The sequence below is a fragment of the Lycorma delicatula genome, chromosome 6 (genome assembly GCF_047948215.1).
Source record: "Lycorma delicatula isolate Av1 chromosome 6, ASM4794821v1, whole genome shotgun sequence".
NCBI lineage: Eukaryota > Metazoa > Arthropoda > Insecta > Hemiptera > Fulgoridae > Lycorma > Lycorma delicatula.
The window spans coordinates 105,084,765-105,112,452 of record NC_134460.1 but is presented as its reverse complement, the minus strand read 5'-3'; the positions used below and the strand labels follow the sequence as shown (position 1 = coordinate 105,112,452).

General features: G+C 28.9%; 1 protein-coding gene across 1 annotated transcript in view; it reads right to left on the bottom strand.

Annotated features, from left to right (window-relative positions):
• The window catches only part of Tmtc2 (Transmembrane O-mannosyltransferase targeting cadherins 2), a 1,137,584-nt gene that overhangs the window by 1,035,592 nt on the left and 74,304 nt on the right, over positions 1–27,688 (bottom strand). The gene's annotated exons all lie outside the window — the stretch shown is intronic.

The following is a 27,688-nucleotide window of genomic DNA, read 5'->3' as shown; positions in this document are numbered from 1 at the left end:
GGTAACTGGGGTACATTCTCCCCACCACTGGTCCTTTGCTGTGTAATAGTTTTTTAATGTATTCATCAGTCGCGAAATTATGTTCGAATTGAATGAAGTGTGATTGAAATAATAAGCCGAGTCTACTCACATGAGTGTATATTAACTGTTATCAGTTAACTATTATGATTGTTTTCCGTACTTTATTATTATAGTAATACATATTAATCTTCAATAAATTAATGCGTTTCATTCTTACACGTTGTTTTATTTATGTCATAATACTGGCCCAGAGATTGAACTCAGTACCTGTTTTATTTTATATATACATTCCCAAAATTATCAACGTCGTTTTACGCATTAAAAAAAAATTCGTTATTTTGTAAAAGATGTCATAACTGCAGTTAAAAATAAATTAAGGCATACAGAAACGGATTAAAAAATACGACTGCCATACGATATTAATCAAATAATAGTTTTATAAAAAATCTGACGGACACCACATGACTTCCTTGTACGCCTATTAAATTACATGTACACATTTTTTTTTTTAATGAAAAGTACATAAAATGTTATTTCATTAATAACTTTTGATATTTTTTTATACTTATTATTGAATTGTTATTTATCGTAATTTTTTTTTTTACAATCAGAGATTATTAATTTAATAAATCAATATATTAAAATTAAAAAAGTTAAAAAAAGGAGATGAACCGATGTGCCTTCCCCTTGTAAGATCCAAATATTTGATTAATTAACATTTTATTTGGCTATAACTATGGAACCAATGAAAATAAGTACTTCTTATGATATATCGTTGAAAAGCTCTCAACGAAGGCTTATTACTGCAGTTAAGAAAAAGTTTAAAATCCAATTTTATTTTAATTTTGGGCTTTTTTGGACGCTTTTAGTTCAGTCGATTGCAATCAAAAGAGGAGGTACACAACCTGATATTACAACAGTTCTAAATCAAAAATCTTAACATCCTACGAGTAATCGTTTTTGAGTTATGCGAGGTACATACGTAAAGACGTCACGCCGAAACTAACCAACAAAATGGATTCAGGGATGGTTAAAGTAGATAATTCCGTTGAAATCTGAAAACCGAAATTTAAATTTTTCGCGATCTGAATCCTTCCTTTACTTCGTAAAAGGAAGTAAAACATTAAGATCAAAGAAATAATTTGTAATTGGTATTTATTAAATTTAAAAAAAATATATATATATATATATATATATATATATACATATATTAAATAGCTTAAACGTTCTAAACAACATATTAATACTTATATATTATCGTTTCGATCTTCATCGGATATATTTACGCCCAATATAAGTTAAAGAGGAATTGTCTCATACCATTAACTAATTTTAATAAAAATTTAATAGAAATTATAGGTCATCCGCAACGTCACCAATCATCTGAAATATATTAAAAATCAAGTTAAAGCAAACATCCATAAATGGAAAATTTCTCTAGTTTTTTCTCTCTTTTTAGCCTAGAGAATTTCAGAACTTAAAATGAATAATAATAATAACCAAAATTTTAATCCGTTATACAAAAAGTATAATGGTTAATGTGTCATTCATTCTGAAAATACAAATGATGAAAAAACTCAAATAGGATCCAGTGATTTACAAACCCTGCTTTCAGCGGTCATAAATTTTACTAAGTGCTTTTTGATTAGTTTAGGAAGGAATCTACCGGAAGAAACAGCCAGTCGTACCAATGAAGAAAAAAAAATCATATTTCGAATTTTTAGTTGTAAGTATAAATAAATTGATATAAAATATATTGTATAAAAATATATAATTTCTTTACTCGATTAATTAAGTAGTGCTGTGGATTCCCCTTATTTCCTTCACTGAATCAAATTTACAATTTTTTTTTATTACCATTGCCAAGAATACCAAACTGAATGAGATTAACAAGCAGTACTTTTATTATGTTCAACAAAGGGTTTGAGTATTTATTGAACATCACCACATTCAAAGAAAGCAATTTCAGCTAACGAATCTGAAGCTTAGGATTTTTTTAAATTTATAACACCTAAAAAGAGCTTTTAGTGTATAGGAAGAAAAATATCTCCTTTTCTGCTGATAGAAAACAGAATCTTTCAGTCATAATTGAAGGGGAAAGATTTATTCTTTGCAAAAATATTGTTACATTTTCAGAAAAATGGTAAGCATTGTTTCCAGGAATAACGGATATCATAGATTGATAGTTGTCAAGGAGGTATTTTCAATAAACCTGCACTTTCCCCCGTTCAGCCCTTCGGGGCCTCGGGAATTTCAAGGTTAACGGTATGTAACTTCGGTTACTGCCAATTCTTGGAAAGTGCAGGCCAAAGAAGAATGAAGAGGTCTTCGGAAGAAGAAGAGGGAGAAGAAGAAGGTGAAGAAGAAGGAAGACCCACTACTCGTCTCAACATCACGGACTGGAGTCCGGAACAGAGCCCAGCAGAGATGCGTCCTGAAGGGCAGCCATAGCAGATGCGGATGAAGAGCTTCTACATAACCCTTCCTCTAAAAACTTACAATAAAAATTAACACAAATCAGCAATTGCGACTCCTCCGGAAAAGGGGACGCATTGCTCCCTCCATAAAGTTAGTGCCTCGTTGTGGCGTATTCCTGCTAGCCTATTAAGCATTAGCACCGGAAGGACTTCAGTAGACGGTCTGAAGGGGAATTACGTCGGAAGGACAGGCTTCATAAGCCTAGCCTCCCGCGGTCGGCCCATAAAATGGGTTCGATAACGCTGGTTCAACAACGGATTGGAATGCAACTAAATCCGTCTTAAATTCACTAAAATAATAATACACAAAACTTGAAAAATTAGACCCGCGATATAAAATAACCCTTTTAAAAACACAAGCCCGATTAGAATCCAGCAGCAAGGGACTTTGTCCATGTTCTGCGATAAGTAGGGAGTAATAAACTCCCGCCAACTTGGCATTCCATTCCATTCCATATTTACAATATATTTTCTTATTTGTTGGTACTCTTGTGTTACATAATTATAATTTATTTATTTTTATTAAATCCCTAGGGAAAATATTTTTTTAATAATTTATTTAAAATAGCTTAACATAAATGATTGTTTTATATACTGAGAAAGTAGTGATGCAGTAGAATAGTAGAAAAATGGTATAAGGAACAAAAAGTTAGACTTAAAGAGAGAGTTGAAGGTACACATGAAGTATACATGCCACAGTCTCCGAAAGGCGAATAGAAAATGGGCGACTGCGGGAGTAAATCTCTTCAGAAGTAAATAGAATAACATGGGTTGGTGATTTGAAGATGGAAAGTTCCACTTACACTACCTAAATATCTAGGTTAAGGACACCTTTGACTTCCTTGCTCGGTCAGAGGATATACAGAATTATTATTATTATTATTATTAGTATTTTGTTACATTAAATTGTATTGGATTTTCAAATCAATTAATATGATGTTCATACACAGATCGTATCACGATGTTCTCTCGGGACTTTCATAAACTATTCTACTATTGGAAAATAATAATAAAAGTTCATAAAAACATGTTGCACATGTTTCAACAGTCAACTTGTCAAACAGCTTATGGCTGATAAAATATTTCTCTCGAATTTCAGCTACCCCGATGATATGAGATCGCACTGAAATTTTTAGAGCAAAATTAGTGATTTCTTATGGTTTTTGACCTGAAAAATTGAATAAAATAGATCCCAGAATCGTATCTGCAGTATGTTTTGAGAAAACTGGGGTGAAAACCAATAAATTGTGTAAAACACCTGTTTTGTATTTTTGACTTACAGTAACATTGTTAAATGGGTAATAAACACATAAAACATGTAATCAAACAATGTAGAGAATTTAATTCTGAACTAAGTGGTACAGATAAGTTGAATAAAATAAAGAAAAGTTAGAAAAATTTGAATTTTATTTAGAAACAGTACACTAGACGACTACACTATACCTATCAGTTTACAAAAAATATTCAGAAATAAACCTGCCATTTTCAACACATTTCTTGGCACGTTTCTGTACTTCTGGTTTAGCTCTTTTTACATCTTCAGGGCCTTAAGTTAATCAGCCACATCCTTAATGCGAATAACTAATTCCTCACGAGAATAGACTTTTGTTTTGTATACAATATTTTTCATCCATCCCCAGACGCAAAATCTAACGGTGTTAGAATAGGCGGTCTTAATAGCCAGGAGTGTCAACCTTCAAGATCGATCCATTTTTCAGGGAAATTATGATTTAAATGAGTGGAAACGGCACAAGAGAAATGGGGATGCGCACAATCGTGTTGGAAGTACACTTTACGTCTCATCGCTAGAGGAACATCTTCAAACAGCTGCATTAATTCCTCTTGAAGAAAGTGCTAGTAACCTCAGAATTTAAACGGTCAGGTAATATGAACAGTCCAAACAGCAGATTGTGAAGGACGCACCGTACATTGAAACTAAATCGGTGTTGAAAATGGCCTTCCTCAGTTTCATGAGGATTTACTTCTGCCTATTTACGCTCACTGGGTAAGTTGTTGACATCTCGAGTGAAATTTGCCTCGTCACAAAACAAAACAACATACTTGTAGAGTTGTTGATTTGTATTCTCCCAATTGCAGAACTCCAAGCGATTCGGACCACTCTGGTTGCAGATGATACGCTGATGCTGCTGGCTGTTTATGATACGGATTAAACTTGTTTTGTTTAAGTGTCATCAAAACCATCATATACGAAACTCCGATTTGCTTTGAAAAACATCATTTACTGAGGCCTGCACTGCGCTTAACTTCATTGATAATAATTTTATCAATAACAGCGTCGTTATTTTTCAGATAATTTATTATATTTTTGTCATTAATAAAAAATTGTCTAAGTAATTTTTATTTTAAAACTGTTGGGTAATTAAACGTTTTTAAAAAAACATTTACAATTAAAACTTTGATTTTACAAATTTTTCACAAGAACATAAGAGAATTTGGTTTTTGTTTACATTATATAAGTATTTTTCTGACAACTGTAATAATCTACTGTTTCTAAATAAAATTCGAATTTTTCTAACTTTTTTACTTTCTTGTACGACGTACAAGGAAGTACAAGTACAAAGTTATTATGATCACGAAAAATTTCGATTTCCATATTTCAACGGAAATGTCCATTTTGACCATCCCTGAATCCATTTTGACTAGTTTCAGCGTAACATCTCTAAGTACGTACGTATGTATGCATGTACGTAAGTATCTCCCATAACTCAAAAACGATTAGTCGTAGGATGTTGTAATTTTGGATTTAGAACTACTGTAACATCTAGTTTTGCACCTCTAAAAACCAAAAATATTTGGACTTTGGACCTTTAGTCCAAATGCAATAATAAGTCCTTACTGAGAGCTTTTTAAGGATCTATCATTAGTGGTACTTATTTTCATTGGTTCCAGAGTTATAGCCACATAAAATGTTAATTAATGAAATATTTGGATCTTTGGGGAAGGCACATCGATTCTAATCAGACTTCATCTCCTTTTTTTTTAATTAAAATAATATATTGATTTATTAATATTTATTAACCTTTCATTGTAAAAACGTTTTACGATAATAATTAAAAAAAAAAAAAAAATGTGTAAATGTAATTTAATAGGCGTAGAAGAAAGCCATATGTTGACCACATCAGATTTTTTTAAAATTTTATTCAACTTACCCTAAACCAATGTGTTTTAGAATTAAATTCTTTATAAGTTTTTTTATTTAAATTTTACATGTTTGTTTTATTTTACATTTTACATTAACAAATAATTTTACATTTAACAAAGTTATTGTAGCTCAAACATAAAAAACAAGTTTTTTTCCTCAATTTATTGGTTTTCACTGCAATTTTCTCAAAAACTACGGCAAATACAGTTCTGAGATCTATTTGATTCGATATTCAGATCAAAAACCATAAGAGATCTCTAAATCTGCCCCTTAAATAATGTTCTACGATTTTCAGTAAGAACTCATTTCATCACGGTAGCTGAAATTCAAGCAAAGTCTGTCATTAGCCGTAACTCGTAAAGAAAGCATTTTAGGACAGATGTTTATAAATTTTTTCCATTATTTTCAAGAGTAGAATAAGTATATTCTAGAAGAGTAGAATAATATATTAAATTCATATAAGAATATATCACGAAGTTCTCTACTTCGTGATATATTCCTTATATAATATATAAGTGTGCTTTATTGGAATTTTATTAATACAACGATTTCGTGAATCTCTACATAATCATTACTTTCTATTTTAATCTAGATTAAATTCTATTAGAGCATTCATTACGTAGGAAAAACTACGATATGTTTTAAGAGCCATTATGCGAGTTTATATTCATTAGAATAAGTATGACATTAGAATAAGTATATTAATCGATAATCTTATCCCATATAATATGATAACGGTTTAGGTAATATCATTTAATTGAAATGGTAAATAATGGTCGGTGAACAGGTAGCATGAGAAAATAATGTTAAATCCAATCTTACGTTACATGGGGATACAGGCTAAAGGGTCGAATAGAGGTGTCTGCTGCGGTTTTTGGCGTGTGCTGCGGCGAAGAGCATAATGAAGGCAAACCACAGAGTAACCCTATCAGAAGGGGTAGGTTGTCCAATCACCAGATAGCCCAACCTCTACTCTCAGGTCAGTAAATTGTAGACTCACCTAAACCGCACCGCTGTCTTTGACGTTAACTTAATTTTAGCCATACGTAAATAATTTGTTTTGAATTACATTAGATAAAAGATTTTACTTAAATAATTTAAAATAATATCATATTTATGTGTGTAAAAATAAAAAACAAAGTTTAGTACACTCATATGTAACACTGATGTAACCAACACAAATTTAATGCCCAGAGGTGCAGAAAGTAAAATTTACTGTTAATTAGAATTTTGAGATATTTAATCGTAATTTAAATTTCAGATAAAATATAATTTAGAAATAGCGGTTGCACCAAAAAATATGATAAAATGTACATTTTTTATAATGTATTCCTTTTTTTTAACTTTAAGGGTAATGCAATATAAAATTACGCTTCAAAATCCATTTACAGAAGAATTAAATTTATGTAAAACAAATAAAATATATTTATCTAAAATGTAAATCTAAATGGTGATTTCATTTGTTAAACAATCATCATTAATAGAAAAAATGGAAAAAGTATATATAAAAAAAAAATGTGAAAACATAATTGAAATTAAAAACTAAAAAAAAAAGTAATAATAATTAAATTTACGAACAAATAAACAGTATTTACAGAATATTAAATAGTAAATTTTTATCCTGAATTTAATTAGAATCAGAATTTAAAAAAAAAAAAATGTAAAAAAAAATACAAATAACTATGTCGTTCTAGATAATCATAACAGAAATTGTAAATTTGACTTAAAAAATGTATAAATCATTCGAATCTTAAATCCAAATTACCCACTGAGTCTTAATACACACCTCTTTTATAGGTTGGGTAGGTAGACAGCATGAACCTTAAACAAATTTAAAGAGATATCTCTGCACGTGAACAAAATTTAAAGGATGGGATTTAATAATTAAAACTTATGTTTGTTATTAAAAACTTTCAAAATTTAAAATTTTAAATGCCTGTTAGATATCGGTAATGTCAATATCGGTAATGATAATGTAATATAAATAATGAAATTTCTTCTTTAATATCAATAAAATAACCTTTCCAACCTTACAATTTCTGTTTATTACGTACATTAAAAAAAAAATCGTTTCTGGTAATGTAAACAGTTTCCAGGCAATTGAGAGCAAAAAAATATATTTCTCTGTTTTTTATATTTATAATGAATTAAATGCTTATTTATTCTAGTTTCAGTCTTTCCTTTTTTCTTTCACACAGAAAAAAAAATTATGTTTAGATATTATGAAAGGTAAACCAAAAACGAATCTTATCTATATATATATAAAAATGAATGTTTGTCTGTCTGTATGTCTTTTATGCCTTCCTAAATCGTTCATCCGATAGCGATGAAACTTTGAGGAATGGTTAGACGCATGCCAGGGAAGGTTTCTGAATTAGTTTGGACACGCTAGGTGGCACTGGCGTCGAGATAATTCCAAAAATTGGTCCGATTGCCTCATATTCAGAATACATGTTACATGGAAAGAATATCTCTGCAAAAAATGGACTCGCTAGATGGCACTGGGGTTGAGATATTTAGAAATATTATATTTATGGACCGATTTGGTTCATATTCAGAATATGAATATTCGTTGTGAAAAGAAATATTTTTGCAAAAACTATACCGCTAGGTGATGCCGGTGTTGAGATATTTACGAAACAAATATACAAACAGTCTTTTTTACTCTCTCTCTCTCTCTCTCTCTCTCTATATATATATATATATATATATATATATATATATATATACAAAAGGCATGTTCGTATGTGTGTCCGCTAAAGACCAAAAAGCTAATGAACCGATTTACGCGCGGGAAAAAGGGGAAAAGGTGGAAAGAGAAAAGGGAAAAACGGGAAAGGGTAAAAAGGAGAGGGGGAGGGAGAAGGGTGAAAGGGAAAAGTTGGAAAAGAAACAGGGGAAGGAGAATAAGTGAAAGGTAAAATTTGTGAAGTTTCGTAATGTTCAGTTTTTTATTTTTTTATCAAATTTTCAATTGTGTTCATTTAAACTCTCTCTCACTCTCTCTCTCTCTCTCTCTATATATATATATATATAGATATATATATATACTCAAATCTAGCAATAGCGAAGCATTGCCGGGTCTGCTAGTTTTTTTTATAAAATTCACGCTATAGTGTCCTCAATTTTCCTCGACAATTATGCTTGTAGCACTTATACCCATAAAATTTAATTCATCCAACCACTAATGTTTGGTCTTTAATTTGGGTTACTAAAAATTCACAATAAATAAATATTTATGTTATTACATTTCTCTAATTCAAAACATATGACCATCTCGTGTAGAGACCAATAAAAAGCAAAAATATAAAATGATAATTCTCACTAGGATAAATAAATTATATTAAAATATAAAAAGTTTTAACTTAAAATATTATAAGATATTTCAAATAATTAATAGGAAACCTTCAAAAAACATCAAAGATACTAAGTAACAATGTTTAAATATTTGGTAGTTGAAATAATATAGGGTGGAATAATTAAATCAGCAATGAAATATAAAACTAATGTTACTTTAAAGCTTTAAATAGAGGATGTAATAAAAGAGATAATTATCAAGAAGACTAAATAAACGTATGTTAATCATTTATAATAATGAAAGTGCTCATGATCAATATTTATTCAGAAACAAAATAGTTTTGAAAATGAATTTAGAGAACAATATAAAAAATTTAAGAAACCAATGTAAACTTGTATTTTTTTGTTAGGCCTAATTTCTTAGAAGTTTGGTGAATGTCACAGAGACGATCAACATTTTTCTGCAATATTTTTGCGGGAAAAACAAAGCAATCAACAATAAAAAATTTCGGTTCCCATCATAAAAATGTAAAAGTATTATAATAATAACTATTATCATTATTATTTTGAAGTCCACAACAATGTAGAGAGAATTTCCATCAGAACGCCCTGAACTAGGACTCGTTGACCAGACCCGTACCTTATTACCGATGTGCTTCACATTGTATGAAGAAGAATGATTACTGTAAGATTGTGTTATGTTTATACTGTCCTCAAGTTACACCGGTGGAGTACAATCGCCCTGGCATTGTTGCGGTTATAAAGCAGAGGAAAATCACCTGGATTAGAGACGTTGCCACGCCATACCATTGGTCTCCAGTATGAAGAAGAAATATACTGAAAAGGTCTCCAAGTACCACGGAAATTGAAAACGGGGAGATCTGGAGTCAAATAAAGGTGAAAGTAGTTTTCGTAAGTATTGGTGCATTAGGAGAAATACTCAATACCCTGTCACTGAAAATCCTAGGCATTTCATCTTAATTTCTACCGCACTATTGAGTCATCATCATAAAAGTCTTTCACAACTCACTTTTTTTAATCGCAAAAATTTTCCTAATATTTTATACAATAGTCCATAATTTTGAATATGTACGCATTGCATTCACTTCTGACCTAAGCCGCAGAAAAATCTAAAGCCAGCAGATGCCGGCTTCTAACAGCGCAGAAATGCCAATTTCATCCGGTATCCTAGGTTTTTATGATGGTAGTAGCCTCCCATAGCAAAAAAAATCTAAAGTGTCTAGAACCCGTACCTTGCTTAACACGGTTGGACTTTACCCAGCACTTGAGTCATGTAAAAAAAAATAATAGTATTCTGCCTAGTCAATTGCAAGAAAAACTTACTCAGTTTTAAGGGATTAAATGTTTAGAAAATTAAATTAAATTTAAATTCATTTCTAATTTGACAAAATAAAGTAAAGAGGTTTTCTACTTAAACTTCAAAAAAGCTGAGTACAAAGTTATCCTTTCCTGGCATTTGCTGTTTATTCTTATATAGTGGAAAAGTATTAAGTCGTGAAAAAACTTCAACAAATTAAAAAAAATCGACATTTTTTTACTTTTTTCTGATCCCCACCACCAAAATTAACTCTTTAAAAATTGTAATCGGCTCCCTCACCGTCAACATTGCCCTCAAAGTATTTTTTGGAATCACTTGCATTACTGCTGTGCTTAGGAAGAGATAAAAAATATTGGTTAACAAATATGCAATAAATAAAAAGGTAGCTTTTTTCATTTTTTTGGGGAAAGAGAAGAAACTGGGAACATTTTTTCCACTGATAAGATAAGCATGTACGCACGTACTAAGTTTAATATAAAGTGGGATTTTTTTAGCAATCGTTTGATAAAATTAACCCCAAAAAATGATACTCCTCTGGAAATACTGACCCCCAAACGTTTACCGATAAATTACCCCATATACACGAGTATCTGTACCAAATTTCATCAAAATCGGTTAATTTAGTCAAAAGTAATTAATTAAGATTCTAACACTTCAACATACGTACATATGTACGTACAGACAGTACCCCAATTTTTTTCTACGTCATGAAACGTCGAGGAATACAAAAACCCATATTCTACTTTTTGGCTACTACCACACAGTTTTTTGCAGCTATGCTTTAGAGCAATGAAGCCAGAAAAGTAAAAATAATGTATTCATAACCACAATATATATTACGAATTATACATCATATTTGAAAGTGTATGTTTGGAGTGTCGCTTTATATGGAAGTGAAACTTGGACAATCGGAGTATCTGAGACGAAAAGATTAGAAGCTTTTGAAATGTGGTGCTATAGGAGAATGTTAAAAATCAGATGGGTGGATAAAGTGACAAATGAAGAGGTATTGCGGCAAATAGATGAAGAAAGAAGCATTTGGAAAAATATAGTTAAAAGAAGGGACAAACTTATAGGCCACATACTAAGGCATCCTGGAATAGTCGCTTTAATATTGGAAGGACAGGTAGAAGGGAAAAATTGTGTAGGCAGGCCACGTTTGGAGTATGTAAAACAAATTGTTGGGGATTTAGGATGTAGAGGGTATACTGAAATGAAACGACTAGCACTAGATAGGGAATCTTGGAGAGCTGCATCAAACCAGTCAAATGACTGAACACAAAAAAAAAAAAAAACATATTATTATGATAGTTTTAAATACATACATTTATATTTCCGCTATACGACTACTTAAGCACTCAGCATGAGGTTGTATTAAAATTTAGTTTATATCCAGTGACAATTCTGTATGTAAAGTGCTGTAACTAAATAGAGATATTCAGCTACTTCAGTAACATAGGAAATGGCTGTAGAGTTAACATCAGAAAATACCATAAAATTCTAAGAAAAAACAAGTAGTGACTAGTATCTCTTACACACTAGTTATTTTATATTCGTCACATCCACAGTAAACACTGAGACTGACAATAAAGTCACAAACTGAATGTACAATTTCTATCGCGAAAGAATATCTTATATGCGATGACTCTGCAATGTATGAGAAATAACACAAAATTCATAGGAAAAGAATTTAAATAATCTTCAGTTTGTTTTATTTATGATTTTTTTTTTAGATCGTTTAATATTAGTTTTGTATTTTTTCCACTGTCAATTTGGGTTAAATTTTTACCACTTACTAAGATTATGAATTACTTTCAATAACGTACCTCATAAACACTGATAAAAAATTGAGGGTTTTCTTGTTTTATTCTCTAAAATATTTTCTATAAAAAAAATATATATATATATATAAAGAAAAAAACATTTTGAAAACCAGATTCAATTAAAAAAAAAAAGATTCAATTAATCAAAAAAAGTAGTACTTATTATTTTTTTAACATTTTTCATATTTCCAGGAATAAAATTTAATTACATAACTGAAAACAGATAAGATTACAAAATAATACCACCCACAAAATTTTACAGTTATTTTAATGAAATTTATCTATCAATCTTCAATAACGTAACACTACTAAAATAGAATTAATTTTTAATTCTTTCATCTTACACTATATCTAATTGTGTTATAGTTGAAGGATAAGATTTAATTATGATGGTTGGCGCGTACAAGCAAATACTGTGTGAAAAACATAAATTTAATGTTTAAAACATAAATATAAATATTGTAGTTTTTTAAAAGCGCGTAAATGATTTTTTGTTGCATTTTTTAATTAAAATTGTATTACATTTTTACCTTTAATTACGTTATTATTCATTATTATTGCAAGATTTTTATACAGCCATACAAAAAATGATAATTTTTTTATTATGTATTTTTTTAAAAAATATTTATTACCCAATTCTACAGGATATAAAGAAAAATCACGATTGTATTGTTACACTCTCAAAATGGAAAAACGTAAAAAATTCATTAACTGTTACTGTACAAGAAAAAAAAACGGAAAATGGAACTATTATATTTATCTATGTGCACAGCCTATGTATACTGTAACTGTAAAGTAGAAAGTGATTTCTAAATTTAAGCTCTGTTTGTTATCTTTATAGAAAGCAAATTCGTGCTCTTCAGCCACGATGCATAATTTATGTGCACTTTGCTTACATGTAACTTGTTTAGTAACCCTTAAAGGCTGACACTGATAACAGAGACATCATTTGGTTTTAACGGAAGATATAGCTACAGAAAGTTACTTTATCATTTGCTGTAACCATGTAAATCGGGAAAGTCACTTGGTCAGCCTAAAATAGACATGAATAATTGACATGAAAATAGACATGAATCAATGTTATAGGTTTTTAGAAATAAATAAATAATGTTGTTAATTTTCAGTAAACATTATTAAATATTTTGTTATTATTTTGCATTAAACTTCATGGCATGATTACAATTTGTCACACTCTTAGCTACCAGTGTCTCTAATTCGAAGAAATAAGTTTTATATTACTGTATTAAGTTGCTGCTGTACTCGTTAATTATTGGTTGTGTAATTCTATGTTGGCTGAAGAAATACATGATCATATTATCCTCAAAATAATCACGTAGTTTTACTAACAATTCACCAATAGATTATATTTATAAATAAACATAGGAAATACAAGATTTTAAATTACAGAAATTTATCATGAATACGTGACATGAATAGAGAAGTTTACTTTTTGTGTTTTAGTACATTTATTTTATTCTATCTCTTTCAACATTTTTTCGTTTGAAAACTCGCTTGAAGATTAAAAAAATACTTTAATCACTGCAATCTTCCACAAAAAAGTTTTTGACCTGATACAAAACATAATGTTATTTCTTATTACATATTATTAATCTATAATAGTTTAATATATTCCTTAAAAATTACAAATATAAAACTACAAAGTTAAATAATTTAAAGTGACACTATGAAGACAGAGAATAAAGTTTCATTCACGAAGAATGTAACAAAAATTCAGGACTCTTCTACAGGTAAAAATAAAGAAAAATATTCTTATAGGTTTGGAAACGTTTTGTTAACGACTGTCGGCTGGAGAAAAATTCCTCTCGATTTCTCCACCTTCAATAAAGTTAAACGAGACAGTAATTATGGCTTTTATAAAAACTGAAAATTTTATTTCGTTTAATGCTTTAATACTTATTTATTCAAATTCTCTTTTGCACAATGAGTTTAGAGGAACAGAGATTTCTCCACTTCCGTTAATCATTCGTCAGCTGTTTTGTCTTATTAAAATGTACACCTCTTACCTAAACCACTGTACACACCCCATCCCACCACGAACTTCTCAATCCTCCTCTAGGGTCTTCACGAAGGCCCAGACTCCGTGGGTTAAAATTTTTACATTTTTAATCTACTCCAATCAACACTCCAACCTCCATTTCCTACTTGGATATCCCTACTGGTTTTGTTTTCTGTACGCTAACCTCCATGTTCTTTCTCAATTCCTCAAGCTGGTGTTGGAATCCTGATCTCCAACAAGGCAATCTATCTTCATCCATTCTTATTAAATGTTTCAAACATCTAATTTGTTGCGATTACACATTCTTAACAGCGGACGTCACCGTCAGAAAATTTCTTAGAAAGTCTCTCCCTTCTTGTTTTTGTCAGATCCTTCTTAAAAGTCTCATTTCCTGTACCTGGATCCTGGTTTTGTGCTCTAAAACAAGGTCCACGACTCGCAGATATACGTAAGAGAAGGTAGAAAGTTGATTTATACTCTGCCACTTTAATATCTTGTAGGATTTCCTTACCAATCAAACCTCGGTTCAAAGCATATATATAGTTGCCACTGGCTGCCAGCCTATTAATCTCTTAATCAATTTGACCGTCACTATTAATCACCGACTTCAGGTACGTAAAATTTTTAACCTGCTCTAATGGTCTATCCCCAATCACCATTCTTACCTCCAATTCCTCCTTGGATATCCCCTCCATTGGTTTTGTTTTCTGCACACTGACTTCCCCATGTTCCACTTTCTCAATTCCTCAACCGATATGCCAATATTTATCTGCAAACCCCTTTCAGATAAAACCAAACCATCAAACGATCAGCAATTACTAATTCAAATATAAAAATAGGCTTCAATCTCCAACTTCCGACAAAGTATTCCTTTGTTCTTTGCCTAAAGCTTTTCATTAGATCATCAAAAGTATGACTAACAGAAAAGGCGATAAAATCTCCCCCTGTTCAATTACTGCTGTAGTAATCTGCACCAATGGTCTATTCTCAATCATCATTCTCACCTCCATCTTTTCCCTCTGACAATACATCTGCTGTCCTTACATAATTCCTGCAGGTCGTATAAAAACTCGGCACTGCCTGAATAGTTTCCATTAATAATACCTCGAACTCTTAATACTCGCCAGAGTTCCTCCCATGAAACTCTTATTTGTCTTGAGACTTATCTGTCTCAATATTGTTTCATGTAACTTAAAATCTGTAACTTTTAGATATGTTTTGTTTTAATAAACTTCAAAAATCTTACATTTGTAAATGCAAATGTAAGAATTTTGAAGTTCACAGAATCTAAATAGATTCCGTGAACTTTATTCATATCAGTTAACTCAGAATCAAGTTATCTACAAGTTTTGTTTAAAACTTTTATGTGTTTATTACCCGTTTTTACAAAATTAAAATAAATTATTTATATAATAGTATCCACTTATCAACAATCTTTAATAGAAATGTTCGAGCGCTTACGGATTATTGATCCATCCTCAGGAACAATGATGTGTAATACATTATAATTGTTATCATTGTCATTGTTCCTAAGGGTGGATCAATAATCCTAAAACGCTCGAACATCACTATTAAAGATTGTTGGTAAGTGGAATATATAAATAATTTATATATTAATACCAACTGGTCATGTTTAATACAATTTAAATAGTGTGTTTATTTTATAAAATTATATATAAAATTATTTATTTTATATATTTAATATTTATATTTACTAGTTTATATATTAAATTTGTTGTGTTTAACCATAAAACAGGGTGTTTTTCGATTTTTAATCTTTTATCTTTTACCCAAAATTTCTTGAAATTTTTTAAAAATAAGGTTCTAAGATTATTTTTGAGGGACATGCTTTATTTTTTCAACTTTTTGATCAGATTTCATATAAAACCACTTAATTTACCCTTTAACTTGGTTACCAAAAATTACAGCCTGGATTGATTGTACCGAAAGTGCAGAAATCAGGGCGAAATATTTTGTCAGTCTACACTAACTAATGAAGTGTTTCGGAACGTATGTTTTTATGAACTTTTATCTTTATTTTCACCAGTTGATCATCCTGAAAGTTTGTTACATTATTCGTGATTCATTCTCAACTGTGCAAACGTATTTCGTAAAACACCGTTCTCAAGAAGAAAGTTTACGGGGACTCTCAGTACCCCACCAAAGAAAACGAAATTAAAATGATAAAATTTTTTAACAAAAATCCTTCAGATATTATATGTATGATAAAATTTAAAAAAACGAAAATTGAATTTGAAAAATTTCATAAGAAATTTAATTTAATTTTAATAAAATTAAAATATTAAAAAATAAAATAATAAATATCGTCTTACACATTTAAAAAAAAAACATAGTAAAAATAATAATGATAAATACTTCGTTAAAAAAACCTGTGAATATTTATTGTCTGTAATGGAATAGTAGAATCCTTCCATTCCCACATTTCAAGCACAAGCTCCAAATTTATGTGGTGATTTGAAAAAGGAGAAATAATAAAAAAGTTGTTCGCGCATAAGCCCATCAAACATAATTGCAAATCTAAGTCGACAACGCTTTGTGTAGTATGATTTTTTTAATGAAAAATTAAGATCTTTATTAGTTTAGGATAATCTGGCCTTTCGAAATGCAAATATATAAAAATGTTTTCCTTATTAGGATTACTTAAAAGGAAAAAGAAATATTATTATGATAAATACAAGACCAGAGAAATCAGCAGTAGCCAAGAATTGCCTAGAAACTGACCACAGAATCAATTTATTATAAATTTTGGTTTTAAAAATAATTAAAAAACAGAAGTTGAATTTTTGGGGAACTTACTTTATCAAGAGTGAAACAAAACCTTCATTTTTAACATGATATGGGACCAATATCTTTCTATAGCATTTTTTACTTTTAAATTTAATACTGGTGGGACAAGTAACAGAAATAAACATTGGAATAGTAAATATACAAAATAATATGAACATGCATTACTGTAAAACACCGAAATTAGAGAGTATCAATATTCTCCAGTGAATATCGACACTTAACAAATACGTCGGTGAAAGATCTGAATATTTGCTTATATTATTATAATTCGAACCTTCGCTGGTATATGTCGATAAACACAGATAAGTTCTGGTGAGGGTCCAAACGATAGCTAAAAATTAGAAAAAAGTTATCCAATACCAATCTCTAAGATAAATAGATTACGGGAAAAACCTCGTAAAAAAATCTCATGTGAACTTTACATGACTTCCTTTTACGCCTATTAAATTACATATACAAATTTTTTCTGCAGTTCGTTTAAATTTATTTCATTTGAAAGAGAGATCCCCTAATTATTTAATAAAGTAACACAATTTCTTAAATATTAGTTTTTGATTACATCAAATATTTATACAATTATTAATCCGACAATGTTAAATGAAATATTAGGATAGAGTAAAAGTCCCTTTATTACTCGTATTACCAAATCAGTATTATTCTTACCGTTATGAACTGCTGATTAAAAAAAGTTTCAGATTTCTGGTGTGTCTATTCCGTAAACTATTCCGTTTAGTGAACTCCTTGTATACTGGTTATAAATGTTAACTTCTACATTACGGTGTAAAATATTCTGTTTTTATTATTGGATTATTTGGTGAATAATCAAAAATGAAAAAGAAACAATCATAGAGGAAAAATAAAAATATATCAAAAAAATAACAACAAGATGAATATGAAGAGGAAGAAAATGTTAAGAACAAGGGAAGAATAAAAAATTAAGAGAAGATGATAAAGAGTTAGAAATGTTAAAACCAAAGAAATAATAAAAAGATTAAGAGAGGATGATGAATATAAAGAAAGAGAAAATTTGAAAAACAGAGAGAGAACATGAATATAAATTAAGATCAGAAGAATTATGTCAAACTAAAGAGCGATTAAATGATTGGCAATAAAACACAAATAAATGAAATGATATCAATTTCGACTTAGAGAGAATATTGTCCGACAATATCAAAGGAGTAATGAACTAAAAGATAAGAAATGTTTTGCTATTTATTAAAGATCGGGCATGTATAGCTCAGGGTACATGTTGTTATTGTGAGGGTCTAGTTTTCGCTCACTCTGTAGTTAACTTTAATGTAGATAAAATTAAACAGATATTCCAGAATAATTAAATAAAATTAAACAGAAATTAAACTTGAAAATCCAAAAATAATAAGATCTTAAATTATAATTTTTAATTAATATTATTAAATAATAAGATGTTTCGCCAAATCTATTACATATACACATATGAAATAAAGCCTATTAAATTAGATATACACCCACTTTTTTTAAAGTATATAAAATTAATTTCACTTTTTTCATATTATTTTTTTTTATTGTTGTTATTGAATTATTATTTATTGTATTTTTTTTTTTACAATCAACTGTTAATAATTAATTATTAATAAATATATTTAAATTAAAAGTTAAAAAAAAAATAAAGTACCTGAAGTCTGATTTGAACCGATGTGCCTTCGCCTTGTGAGATAAAAATATTTCATCAATTAAACTTTTATGTCGCTATAACCATGGAACTAATAAAAATGAGCATCACTTACAATATATCGTTAAAAAGCTCTTAATTAGGGCTTATTAATGCAGTGAAGAAAAAGTCCAAAATCCTAATTTTTGAGGATTTTGGCTTTTTTGGACATTTTTGGTTCAGTCGATTGCAATCAAAAGAGGAAGTGCACAACTAGATGTTTCAACAGTCCTAAATCCAAACTTTTAACAACCTACGGCTAATCTTTTTTGTGTTACGCGATATACGTACGTACAAAAATACAAACGTACGTACAAACGTCACGCCGAAACTAGTAAAAATGGATATTTCCGTTGAAATCTGAAAATCAAAATTTTCCCCGATCACAATACTTCCTACAAGAAAGTAAAAAAAAGGCATTTAAATTCAAGCCAAAATAATCTACGCTCTCTTCGCTCGGTAACCTCGTCTAATTAACGTTAAATATACAAATTATATATTTTATTCTTTAACATTAGATGCGATTAATCAAATTCACCCCATTTATAAAAAAATGAATCAAATTTTCAGCATATTACAAAATGGAAGTACCAATCAAGATATAAAGAATATGTTAGCCGCATGGATGAAAAATAACGATAAAAATAAGTGGTTATATGGATTGCCCTTTATTCAATTTTTTTTATAAAAATATTTTTATTCAATTTTCGCCATCAGAATGCCGAATGCGGTGAATTTGATTAATCGTCTCCAATGTGGAGAATAACGTGTATAATTTGTATATTTAACGTTAATCAGGCATGGTTAACGAGTGTAGGTTGTTTGGTTTAAATTTTAAATTTATTTTTTTACAAGGATTTATCGTAATATTTTTATATTAGCGATTGATATTGGGCGATTTTTTTTGTTTAATTTCTAGTTATCATTTTGTTAACATTCCCACCCTCCACCTCTAATGGAGTCGGGGGGGTGGACCGAATATGCAAATATTTCGGTCTTTCACCAACGAATTTGGTATATGTCGAAATTCAAAATATCGACTTTTGCCAGCTATATATAGCTGGCAATAACATATATATCTTTTACAGTAACATATATATAAGAAAATTATTAAATACACAAGAAATAATATCACAATATTTTAATTAATAATAGCCAATTTATAGTTCATTATATTCTAAAACATTGTTATTATTAATTATTATATTTTATAAACTAATATAAACTTTTTATAAAATTTAAAACCAGAAAAAAAATTTGAGATAAAATATCAAACAGTTTTTATCTATTATTTTTTTTTAATCTGTTGATCGGTTATGGAAAGAACAAAAAAAAAACCACTTGTTGCCACTTCCGTAATAGGCTATGTGTCTCTGTATGAGGAAATCGAAAGGGGGAGGGGGTAAAGTAATAATCGCTCTACTATTACCGAACCTTTCGTATAGGCTCTATGATCGATGAACTCATATTGTTATTAATTCTAAAAAAAAAAACAAAAAACTAATCGCTACAAAAACTTAATACGAAATAAAAATGTTACTAACTTATTTTACATCCATTTATCTTTAAAATGAAAAAAAAGAGTAATTTTTGTTATTTCTGCAAGCAAAAAGTTGTTAAATGATTTAGAATAATCTGTGTAAATAATGCTACAGAAGAGTAAAAAATATTTTTGTTTAAATTTTAAAAGAATACCGGGGATGAAAGAATTCCGAGCAAAAACAAAAAAAAATGGTGAAAATTGAATGGTTAAGCTTTTTATTATCTTTTCCACAGTGTTTGAGTTAATAATGTTCCTACAAGTGTTCTTTTTTTATTTATAAGTTGTTTTTGGTAGCTTACCAGTTAACAAAAAAGTAGACCACATATTATAATAAAAGCTCTTTAAAAAATAACTGCTTATTTATTCATTATAAAAAATCCACTCGGGCTTTGTTTCATAACCGGTATTAAAACACACAATCAATTTTTTTTATGGCAAATGCCTTTTTTATAACATTTTTGTTAGACTATACGTAAGCTCCAAGTTATTATTTTAGAATATACTTTTTAACCGTGTTTGTTTTTTCCCGTAGGTAAACAATAACTTTTTTCTCCAGAAAACATATATCAAAGAGAGTGTGATCCGCAAATACGTATCGATGCACAAACTCTTTAATTACATTAATTATTTTGGAAAATTTGTATGAAAGCAATCTCTTGAAATATAAAGCATATATCAGTAATTTAAGTATTCTCGAATAAAAGAGATGGATGAACTATTGAATTAAAATTGTTTTATTTCGAAGTTCTATTTACAATCAATTTCTTTTAAATAAAAAAAAAACCTAGCAAATTGGATGGAAAATTATTGACGTGAAAGAGAAAGTTTCCATTAAAACTAAAGTAATCGTATACGTTACTTGTATGAACAATCTGCAGTGAGAAAAATTAAAACAGAACTATCAATAACAAAAAAATATATAATAATAAAAAAAAATAGAACAATTTTAATAACACAAGCAACAAACTTTAAAACAAAGTGATAAGACGAAGGACAATTAAAAGTTGAGGGAAAATTTCTACACTTGATACACATTATGTACCAGATTCAAAAATAATTAAAAAAGAGTTAATAAATTAAAGAATTTTCAGTATATTTAGAAATAAGAGATTAATTTGAATGAAAATATGATATAGGTACTGATTTTGTAGGTGTTGCGTATAGAACTAATTTTAAAATCTGTCGATTAGTATAGAGTACTTCATAAGAAATTAAAATATATACAGAACTACTGTATATTACCTTAGATTTTCTTTGTAAACATTCAAGATGCATTAAAATATGTAGAGGTAAACGTTAAATTTTAAAAAAAGAAACCGCAAATTTCCACACCAGAGGTAACTTTTATTTTACCAGCAGCTAAGATAGTATATATAAAAAGACATATAATCGTATTTTTATCAATAAAAACTGATCCTCCAGCACTTTTTTATACCTCGGTATATTAAAAATTATAAGTTCATAACTATTAAACTCTTGTTTATAAAATTTTAAATAAGCATATACATAAAAACGTAAAGTAGATGCTTACTTTTAGTTTTCAAGAGAGTAAGGGTTAAGGGGTTATTAACGCTTATCTGAAAAAGGTTAAAAATTTTTAATCTATGCAATTTTGACTTTCTTGAACGAAGTAAAGGAAGTATTGTGATCGTAATAAATTTCGGTTTTCAGATTTCAACGGTAATATCCATTCTGACCATTCCTGAATCCAATTTGATTAGTTTCAGCGTGACGTCTGTACGTACGTACGTACGTATGTATGTATGTATGTATGTTCTTACGTATGTACGGATAAATGTATCTCACCTAACTCAAAAACGATTAGCCAGAGAATGTTGAAAGTTAGGATTTAGGACTGTATAAAATCTAGTTGTGCACCTCCCTTTTTGATTGCAATCAACTGGACCCTGTGTTCAGTAAAGCCAAAATAAAAAAATAAAAAATTGGATTTTGAAATCTTTCTTAACTGCAGTAATCAGCTCTCATTGAGAGCTTTTAAGGATACATTATAAGTAGTACTTATTTTCATTGGTTCCAGAGTTGTAGCCAAATGAAACTTTAATTAATTTTTAAATCTTATAAGGGGAAGTCATATCGGCTCGAATGCGATTTCATTTTATTTTTTTTAACTTTTTTTTTAATTTAAATATATTGATTTATTAATAATTATTAACCTCCGATTGTAAAAAACATTATAATAAATAATTTTAATAACAGCAATAAAAAAATATATAAAATTATCAGAAGTTATTAATGAAATAAAATTTGATGTACATTTAAAAATGTGTATATGTAATTTAATAGGTGTACAAGGAAGTCATCTGGTGTCCACATCAGATTTTTATTTTAATAATAGAAGATTAATATCATCGGAAAAATATATAATTAAATAGTAGTTAACTTCTTTTCGTTTTTATTTTTGTTTTTACAAAAATATACCCGCACAACAAAAAATTATTTTTATTTATTTTTGTTTTACTTTCATCGCTTCAATATGTTGGATTATATTATTGTTTTCCGCATAAATGAGAATTTACTAAGGTAGGGAAAATTTCCAAACTTAATTAAAAGTTACGGGATAACATACCTCCTTTAACTAATTTCATCTATAAGTTTCTACGTTTTATAACCAATATTTTCTGAGGCGTTATTAAGATGAAATTAGTTTATAGCTTTTACCTCCGGAGCAGGCAGTTCATTTTTGAATTTTCTTTAAAATAATATTTTTTTCACCCGAGCAACACACCCGAATAGAATTTTTAAATACAGGATTTCATGACGATGTATATAAAAAATACAATGTAGCGAAACAAAACAAATTAGTGTACATCTTTGTGTGGGAAACAATGTATTTTGTATACAGTCTCCATCCTGTTTAGATAATAGATAATAACTTACTTTTTATACTCGAAGCAACAACAGACTTAACTCCAACTATAGTCGCTTTATGATAAATTATTTTTTAGCATCTGAGAAAACCAATTATGATCTGGATTTGAACATAGAATCTTGTAGATGAAAAACAGACTACCACTCCGCCACTGAGTGGCATCGAATAATAATTACGTACATATATTTACTTAATGGAATAAATATTAATTAAATTTACGCTCTGTTTGCTGCTTTACATTACATATTACAGCATTTCTTTTTCATTTCGACATATGTATTTCTTCTGAAGGGCAAACGACATTAATCTGTTTGTTGTTTCCTCTGGCAGTAATTGTATTACTTACAGGTTGACAGTAATTATATTGAAGATAGTAAAGATCTCGCTTATAATATAACACCATTTCAAATGTAATATTAACTGAATTTCGGAAGCTTAGCGTGATGATACGATGATTTTCGGTTTAGTAAAGTTTCAAAAAGGAAACTACTTCACTTTCACCTTCCTTGGTAGGCCTTGCATGAGATCTTGTTATTCTTGGTAATAAATATACAATTTCCTTAACTGTTTGGTATTAAGTAATAAAACATGAGTGATTTTGCTTTTTCATGGTTGCCACATTTTTGTAACAGTGATTCTACATGTATTTGATATACAGAGTGTTTCTAAAATGGTGGGCTGGCTATACTTTTTCGGATTCTACTTGTAAAACTAAAAAAAGAAATATCATTGGGAAAAATGGTAATTTCCATTTCGTTCTCCCCATGTCCGCCATTTTGTTATTTTTATATAAAAATTTATATCTCAAATAATATTTGATAAGCATCTTGTAATAAAGTTTTAAAAATTAGCAAAAAATCAGGACTGAAATACCTTTGTAAATTACAAAATGGTGGCCTTGTTTATTTTTCAGTTGCTAATTTTAAAACTTTATTACCAAGACGCTTACCAAATATTAATGTGATTGGCCTACCCGAACTTGATACATAAATTTTTATATAAAAATAACGAAATGGTGGATAGGGGGAGAATGTAGGAGAAATTGCCATTTTTCCTAAGGATTTTTTGTTTGTTTAATATTACAAGGAGAATCCGAAAAAGTATAGCCAGCCCACCATTTTAGAAACACTCTGTATATATATTAAATTTTCTGCATTAACCAAGTATCTAAAAAGATCTGATGGGAAATAAATGCAAAAATAGAACAAAAATGGAGGGCAATATCAAAAATCGATTGTGTACGCGTTTATATATATATATAAGCCGTATAATTCGACCATATTACATTCTATTTACTGTAAGTGAATTCTAAAGTAATCAAACTGCTAATGCGTTAATACTTTTAAACAAATATAAACACTGTAATAGTACAGTGGCCACGTAATATTTATATAAGTTTTTTTTTTTTTTAAATTACTTCATGTAGCTGCTTTCAATCTTTCGTTGCAGCTACTACACTTTTTTCATACCTTTGATTTGACGTAGTGTTGTGTTTCCAAAGGCACCGACAGATATATGATTTGTTTACAGTAATATACTTTTTATAGCCGGCAAACTTCCCACTTATAGTTCAGTCCATCAGAAGAGAAACCACTCTACATTATAAAAAATAAAACTTCGGATCAGTAGTACTAGAGGTGTGACAAAGTATTAACCATTTCCTTTTATCTCAAAAAAAAATTAAAGCAAAAAAAAATTCTTCCATAAAATATGAATAAAATCCAGCATAATAACATAACAACCCATGGTGTATTAACCCAGGATTTTTTTTTAAAATCTGATTAATGATACAACTCAACGGAACAGTTATTAGGCGAGTTACATCAATTTTGTTATTGAGCAATTTTCTAGTTAAATATCTTAATTTAAATTCAATTTTTAAGATATTTTGAGTTTTTAATGTTTAAGTTACTGATATATTTTTATCTCTGGAATACATATAAAAGTAGTGAATCAAAAATGTCGGATTGAGACTGCAAAGGTCAATTGATAAATAAGAATTGTGCTTGCAACCTATATATATATATATTCAACTATATATATATATATATATATATATATATATAAAATAATGTTATTACAAATAATAGATAATTTCAAAATTAGTTTCATTAATAAAAGTTACTTTATTTCGCTGAATTTTTATTTTTCTGAAAATAAATTCAGATACGAATAAAATAAAATTAAAAAAGATGCTTTTACGAGATCTATCAGTTCTAAGCAATTATTTTCTGACGAGCAGGAAATAATTATTTGTTTTACAAAAAGAAAAAGATTTTTTTTATTTCTCTTAAAACGTTTAAATTAGTATAATAAGAAGTAAAAGAACTGTTTAATGAGGAACGATTTGAATCATGCAAGAGAGCAGTAATCGATATCAAAAATGGGGGAATGAAATCAAAAGGAATCTGAGGAGGGTTCAATTCCACCCCATCAGCAGTCAATAGTGCGTGCAATCATACTACAAGCCGCGCACAGCAGCCTTCGCACACACCCCGGGCATTTTAGTGGGGTAGGCACCCTCTATAATATGGTCTGTTTGGCCAAAATTATTCCCTCGTTTATTATCGTTTCTGTTACATCATTTTGCATCAGCATACATTACACAAAAATGCACATTTTAAAACGATTCAGGACATTTAATTTATCACATAAAAAATAGTTTAATTTTTCATCAACCCGTAAAATATATTTTTACAATAAATAACTTTTCGTTTCATTTTTAATTTATAATCATAGCGTAATTCAATTTATTTTATTATTTAATGTAATTATGTTGAAAAGTGCTGAAAATAATATTAATAAAATCATTTGCGAGAAAAATCTCATCTTCAGGAACATAATTTTTGAAACCCAATTACGATGCCATTACTGTTCATCTTTACGTTTATTATCAGTTATTTTTATACTTTTTGTGTGATTCAAGCTGGATTAAGCGTTATAAAATTTATTTTCGTACGAGTTACGTTTGTCATTTTGAATTCTCGAATTATCAACCTTTTTTTTTGTAACTTCTAACGATACTGTCTCATGAATTTTATCCTACGACCGACCAAAATAAACTGATTAATTACAATATATTTGAAGTAAAAAAATTTATTTCAGTTATTGATTCAGGTAATCTCGTAAAAATATTCTCTTTCTGTCTTTCATAAAAAAATTTAATTATTATTGCATGAGAATATCTTGAAATAGATAATTTTTGCTTGCTTTTCTTTAATTCACAATATTATTTTTTCATGTTTGTCAACACATCTTGCATCCTTAATTTAAAATACTTCCTGACATTGCCTATTGTTGGAATTCTGCACAGTTACTATGGTCAGGTGGCAATACAGTATTCCACCTTTACTTTTGCAAACATCCTCCCCGTAAGAAGTTAAATTAAAGGTGCAGGTGTAATAATTTAACATACTTCCTGACAATGCCTACTGATGAAATTTTGCACAGTTGCTAAGGTCGGGTGACAACAAAATACTCCACCATTACTTTTGCAAACATCCTCCCGTACGGCAGTAAATTAAGGGTACGGGTGTAAAAATTGTAAAATCTGCAAAACGGATGTTATCTTTTGAAATCCAAATTAACCTAATAATTAAACTCACGCAATGTATATGTGATAATAATTTGATTAAAGTATGACTAAAAAGTATAAAGTAAGTTTTTAAAAATTTTTATAATGAATTTTTTAACAATTATAAGAAAATTTTCTAAATATAAAAAATAGTTTACTAGTTGAAAGTATTTTTTTTTTTTAACCTCCGGATCCACGGTTAAGCATTCTTCAGAGGATGGATGATATAAATGATTTGTAGCGTTTATGAAAATGCCATGCCATGTCAAAGTAAATACTTTGACAGTATTTACTACAAGATAAGTAGACTGAGATCAGTATATATATATATATATATATATATCTTATCTTTTGTATTTTAATTAATATAAAAATTAATTCAATTTATTTCTGAAATAAAGTGAGAATTTTTATCATTTCTGTTAAACCGAAAGCTAACGTTGGGAAAACCTTTAATTATGTATTATTATTAAAACATCACATCAAATCCCTTAGCAGAGTATATGATGAAATTCTTTTATATTCAAATTGAATTTTAAAAAAACTGACAACAAATTTTTAATACGTTCCCGTCATTGTTTATTTATTCTTATATAGTGGAAAAATAATGACATGAAAATAAACCACAAAAATTTTTTTTTAAATTCAAAAATCGATATTGTTAAACATTGATTGGCTTCCCCCATATCCAACATTGCTCCCAAAGTATTTGTTTGGATCACTTGAACAATTACTATGCCCTAGGAAGACATGAGAGAGAAAATTCTGCTTAAAAAATATGCAATAAATGAACAGATACCTTTTCGATGTTTAGGGAAGAGGAAATTTTGCGCGGTGTTTTTTTTTTTTTTTTTTTTAATTGGTAAGATAAGCATGCACGTATGTACTGAGCTTAATATAAAGTAGGGTTATGTTTGAAAGATTTTGAGAAAATCGACCTCAACGAAACCAAACATTTTACCAACAAATTGTCCCATACACACTATTCTCTGTACCAATTTTTATCAAAATCAATTTATCCAGTCAAAATTTATTAAGCTTCAAATACG